The following is a 6,129-nucleotide window of genomic DNA, read 5'->3' as shown; positions in this document are numbered from 1 at the left end:
CTAGAGCTAGCTACTCGACCTCTTTCGCGTCCTTTCAGGTTGGAATGACTCAATGAAACCGGTGAACAGTATGTAAAGGAACAAGTCACGATCCCTCTTACCATTGGAAGATATGAGGATGAGGTTTTTTTGCAACGTTCTTCCTATGGACGCTTGTCACATCCTTCTGGGCCATCCATGGCAGTTTGACAAGAGAGCCGTGCATGATGGCTTCACAAACCAACACTCCTTTGACCATAAAGGAAAGAAGATCACACTAGTGCCTTTGTCTCCATTAGAGGTTCACCAAGATCAGGTCCAACTCAAGAAGAACCGCGACCAGGAACCTAAGCCGGACGAGCCTGACTCATCTCAACGAAACTCCAACTTCATCATAAAACAAAGTCAGGTTAAAAGGTCTCTTTACTCTCAATAGCCATTTCTTTTACTTGTGTATAAAGAATCTTTTATGGCTTCACCTTCTCCTGACCTTGCACCGGAGATTCCGAGTGAATTGCTAGATGTTTTGAAGGATTTTTCTGATGTTTTTCCAGATGAGAATCCTAAGGGATTGCCACCAGTGCAAGGCATAGAACATCAGATCAATTTTGTTCCGGGAGCCTCTCTACCAAACCGGCCAGCCTATAGAACCAAACCAGTGGAGACCAAAGAACTTCAGAAGCAGATTGGTGATCTTCTGGAGAAAGGTTACATCAGGGAGAGCCTCAGCCCTTGTGCCGTGCCTGTCCTCTTAGTGCCCACAAAGGACGGATCTTGGCGCATGTGTGTAGACTGCCGTGCCATCAACAACATAACGGTAAAGTATAGGCATCCCATTCCTAGGCTTGATGACATGTTAGATGAATTGCATGGTTCGTCAGTATTCACTAAGATTGATTTGAAAAGTGGCTATCACCAAATTAGAATGAAAGAAGGTGATGAGTAGAAAACTGCATTTAAAACGAAACTAGGATTGTATGAGTGGCTTGTCATGCCTTTTGGTCTCACTAATGCACCTAGCACTTTTATGCGTTTGATGAATCATATCTTGACGACTTTCATTGGTCATTTCGTGGTTGTTTACTTTGATGATATTCTTATCTACAGCAAGAACCTTGATGGCCATAAGATGCACTTGAAATCTGTTCTTGATGTTCTGCGGAAAGAAAAACTTTTTGCAAATCTTGGAAAATGCTCTTTTGGAAAAGATCACGTGGTGTTCTTAGGCTTTGTTGTAGGTGCTGATGTACTTAGGGTGGACGAGGAGAAGATCAAAGCCATCCGAGATTGGCCGAGTCCAACGACCGTGGGTGAAGTAAGGAGTTTTCATGGTTTAGCCGGCTTCTACAGACGATTCGTCCAGAACTTCAGTACCATAGCCGCTCCACTTACTGAGGTGATCAAGAAGAACGTTGGGTTCAAGTGGGAACAAGCTCAAGAAGAGGCATTCCAGATTCTAAAAGGGAAGTTAACTCAAGCTCCTTTGCTTACTCTTCCTGACTTCTCTAAAACTTTTGAGATTGAATGTGATGCTTCGGGTGTTGGTATTGGTGTTGTTCTGATGCAGGATAGGAAACCCATTGCTTACTTCAGTGAGAAGCTAGGAGGAGCCACGCTCAACTACCCCACTTTTGACCAGGAGTTGTATGCTTTGGTAAGGGCTCCTCAAACATGGCAGCACTATCTTTGGCCAAAAGAGTTTGTGATCCACACGGATCTTCAGTCCTTGAAACACCTTAACGACCAACAGAAGCTGAACAAGAGACATGCCCGTTGGGTCGAATTCATTGAGACCTTTCCCTATGTGATCAAGTACAAACAAGGTAAGGACAATGTGGTGGCTGATGCCTTGTCCAGGAGGTATGTTCTTCTTTCAGCTCTTGAGACAAAGTTGCTTGGTTTTGAATTTATCAAAGATCTTTATGCAACTGATTCGGATTTCAAAGAAGTGTTCAGAAAGTGTTCCAAGACGGCCTTTGGGAAGTACTATCAAACTTCTGGATTTTTATTCTTTGATAACCGTTTGTGTGTGCCTCAATGTTCTTTGAGGGAGTTGTTTCTCAGGGAAGCTCATGGAGGAGGCCTTATGGGACACTTTGGAGTCAAGAAAATGCACAAGGTTGTGTATGAGCACTTTTATTGGTCGAGTTTGATGAAGGATGTGGAACGGATCTGTGGCCGATGTGTGGTTTGCAAGAAAGCCAAGTCTAAAACCAAAAACCAAGGTTTGTATTCTGCTCTTCCCATTCCTTCTCATCCTTGGGTTGACATATCTATGGACTTTGTGCTTGGATTGCCTAGGTCTAAATCTTGTCGAGATTCTATCTTTGTGGTGGTTGATAGATTCTCTAAAATAGGTGGCTGATGCCTTGTCCAGGAGGTATGTTCTTCTTTCAGCTCTTGAGACAAAGTTGCTTGGTTTTGAATTTATCAAAGATCTTTATGCAACTGATTCGGATTTCAAAGAAGTGTTCAGAAAGTGTTCCAAGACGGCCTTTGGGAAGTACTATCAAACTTCTGGATTTTTATTCTTTGATAACCGTTTGTGTGTGCCTCAATGTTCTTTGAGGGAGTTGTTTCTCAGGGAAGCTCATGGAGGAGGCCTTATGGGACACTTTGGAGTCAAGAAAATGCACAAGGTTGTGTATGAGCACTTTTATTGGTCGAGTTTGATGAAGGATGTGGAACGGATCTGTGGCCGATGTGTGGTTTGCAAGAAAGCCAAGTCTAAAACCAAAAACCAAGGTTTGATTGTTTCTGATCGTGATGCTAAGTTCCTTAGTTATTTCTGGAAAGCGTTATGGTCTAAGCTAGGAACTAGATTGATGTTTTCCACCACTTGTCATCCTCAAACTGATGGTCAAACTGAAGTTGTGAATTGGGCCTTATCTGCATTGCTTAGGTCATTGGTTAAGAAAAATCTTAAACTCTGGGAAGAATGTTTGCCTCATGTTGAATTCGCTTACAATCACTCATTGCATTCCTCTTCTAAGTTCTCTCCTTTTAAGGTTGTTTATAGTTTCAATCCCTTATCTCCACTTGATCTTTTGCCTTTGCCTTTGAGTGAAAGAGTTAGTACAGATGGCAAGAGGAAAGCGGATACAATCAAGAAGTTGCATGAGACAGTTTGTGCCAACATTGAAGCCAAAACCGAGGTGTACACGAGGAAAGCAAACAGGAAGAAAAAGAAGGTCATTTTTGAGGAGGGTGACCATGTTTGGGTTCATCTTAGAAAGGAACGATTTCCGGAAGAAAGAAAGTCCAAACTCATGCCAAAGGTCGATGGTCCTTTTCAGATCCGTAAAAAAATCCATGACAATGCTTATCAGCTTGACTTGCAAGGTAAGTATGACATTTCTTCAAGCTTTAATATTTCTGATCTATCTCCTTTTCTTGCAGATAATCCAAATTAGTGGACAAATCCTTTTCAAGAGGGAGGGAATGATGCGCCTCAGTACATGGATCAGTACATGGAACCAGGCCATGATGGAGATCAGGACGATCAGATCATTCCAATCGAGGTTCAAGCAGCCGATCGTTTCAGACAGATAGACCGAGCTGTGTACCGGATCGACCCGCGAGCAGCCGGAAAGGAGCTAAGGCTGGAGCCACGTCCAGATGACTGAACCGACTGTACCGGAGCTCGTCTTCCCCGACCAACTCGCCAAGCCAAGACTAATGGTCAAGCCAGAACTCACTTTGATCGAGTGGAAACCGAGACAGACCATAGTCTTTCCTTTTTGGTCCGTCTGATCCGAGCCGAGTGTCCTGACGAACGTACTAATGGATCAGCCGGTCAGTTTGATCAGTTCTTGAACTTTAATGATCAAAATTTCTCTAAGGCACAGATTCTTCAACGGTCCAAAGACTTGGGTCGTGCTGGAACCAAGTTGGCGCATTAGCCTTACCTAACGGACTGTCCGGATCGCGTCAAGACCGTACTCCACCTTACCGCGAAGGAACCACTAGGTTCAGATGAACCTGGACGTTAGCCGAAGAGTCTCTTTGACAAGATCTGAGATCCAAATAAATTGTCTTTAATATTTCTGATCCAGATCCGATTTCTGGATCTATCTTTAATACATTCTTATGTCTCTTTCTAGTATAAATATGCAAACACTTCTCATAATAAAATCATTCCATTTTCTTTCAACATTTTGAGTCTTTACTCTTTGTTCTTCGATTAGAACTTCTCTTGTTTTCTTTGTGTGGTTAGCTCCAAGCAAACTCTTCTTGTCCGTTGGTCATGTGAGTCATATCAAGCAACGGTTCGAGATCGCCACTTTGTTGGACCGGTGCGTCACATCCGGCAACGATCTGGTTCAGGAATATCAAAGGCCAATCCGCAACCTTTGTGCGATCCATCAGATCTCCTTCGGAGTTCATATCTTTTCCAATCCGGTTGAGTGATCCTTTCTATGGCGTATCAAAATCGCTGCAAGGGAGTCGGGGTTCTCAAGGATAGGGATCTCGCTGTCATACGCAAACGACCACGAAAAATCTTCGGCCATGCTCGAAGGAAGGACACCGGGGTTAACCCGCGAAGTACCTTCACCAGCAGCACGTAACGGTGGAGAAAGTCTCGGGCTCGATGATCCTGGAGGCACAGAGTTAATCTCCTCCAAGACCCGACGTTGAGATCGATGAGACGACGAATCGATCTCGTCATTAAGAGCTCGATCACCAGCAGAGCTCGCCGAAGTATCCGGTGCCTCACGAGCTCCACCAGATGGAATAGCGACCGACACTGGCCTAGCAAGAAGACCAGGAGACTGAGCCTGCGACCTCGGTCTAAGGACCCGCCCCCATTGGACTTTTCTAGCTCGCTCTAATGACCCGGCCTCAGAAGATTCGTCAGGACGATCGAGCAACACCTCTTTCTCCTTCTTCCCTAAAAAGCAAAGAAAACTTAGGATCATATCAACGAAGCGCCCCAAATCATGCCAGAAAGAAGAGCAATATAATAGTCACTTAATTTTGGTGCCCCGACCTCTCTTGGGCCTAACATGAGCCACCAAGGCGACAAGAGTAGCACGATTCACACCCGGTGGGAGAGCGCAGGCGGCTCGAATCCGGTCAAGAGAAAAAGGATCAAGGATGGTCCTCAGGTATCACTGACCCCTCACTTCTCAGATTGCGTCAGAAAATCCAGAGTGAGCAGCAGATGCTTCTCAACACGATTTGCAAAGGTTCGAACACTCTTTATTGCTGAGATGATAGACAAAGGAGAAGAGTCTATGGAGGAGGCTTTCACACAAGAATGATAAATCTTCAGAGAGTAGAAATTGAGACTTCTTTTGGAGCGAGTTCTCATCCTCATCCGGACTAAATCAGATCTCCAAAGTCAAGCAAAATGACTATAACAAAGCGCTGAGTGGGAGGCAACCCACTATTAGGTAATTTCATTCAGTTTATGTTAGATTATTACTGATTTTTGTTTTATTTTTATGCAGGCCAAAAAAAAAATGGATGAACAGTAACGACGGTACTGTTGCAACCGCACTTGAGCAGAGGCACTGTAGCATCGATCGACACTCTAGCAAGGAAATCGATCGACACTGTAGCAAACAAATCGATCGACACTGTAGCAAGAAAATTGATCGACACTGTAGCAAACAAATCGATCGACACTATAGCAAACAAATCGATCGACACTGCAGCAAACAAATCGATCGACACTGTAGCAGAACACTGTTCATCGAAAAAAAAATAGTTATGTTTTATTGGTTATCTATTACTAACTTTTAGTTTTTTTATTTATGTTAGGTAAAAGGAAAAGATCCGAGGAAGACGAGTTTGCAAGAGATTTGACGATGGCTGCATAGCATCAATCGACAGAGCATCACTAGCATCGATCGATCACCACTTAACTGTGTCGATCAACAGAGCTTCAAGAGTATTGATCGCCACTTAACTGTGTTGGTCGGCACTCACATCAAAGTCAGGTATACCGTTTGTCCTTGTTAAATATTGTCCTTATGATTTAATCTCCCAGCCAATCTTAGACTGTATAACACTAGAGATAGTGTTGTTTAAGTCTGGGGGAGGTTTAACTAATATTGTGTTTTAGTTAGATATATATATATATAAAAAAAAAGAAACAGATCCGAGCAGACGATTGCTTAGCATATCGACCGATGAGACCAGCTC

This window comes from Brassica oleracea, chromosome C5 (genome assembly GCF_000695525.1).
Source record: "Brassica oleracea var. oleracea cultivar TO1000 chromosome C5, BOL, whole genome shotgun sequence".
Classification (NCBI taxonomy): domain Eukaryota; kingdom Viridiplantae; phylum Streptophyta; class Magnoliopsida; order Brassicales; family Brassicaceae; genus Brassica; species Brassica oleracea.
This window is presented reverse-complemented; position numbering follows the sequence as displayed.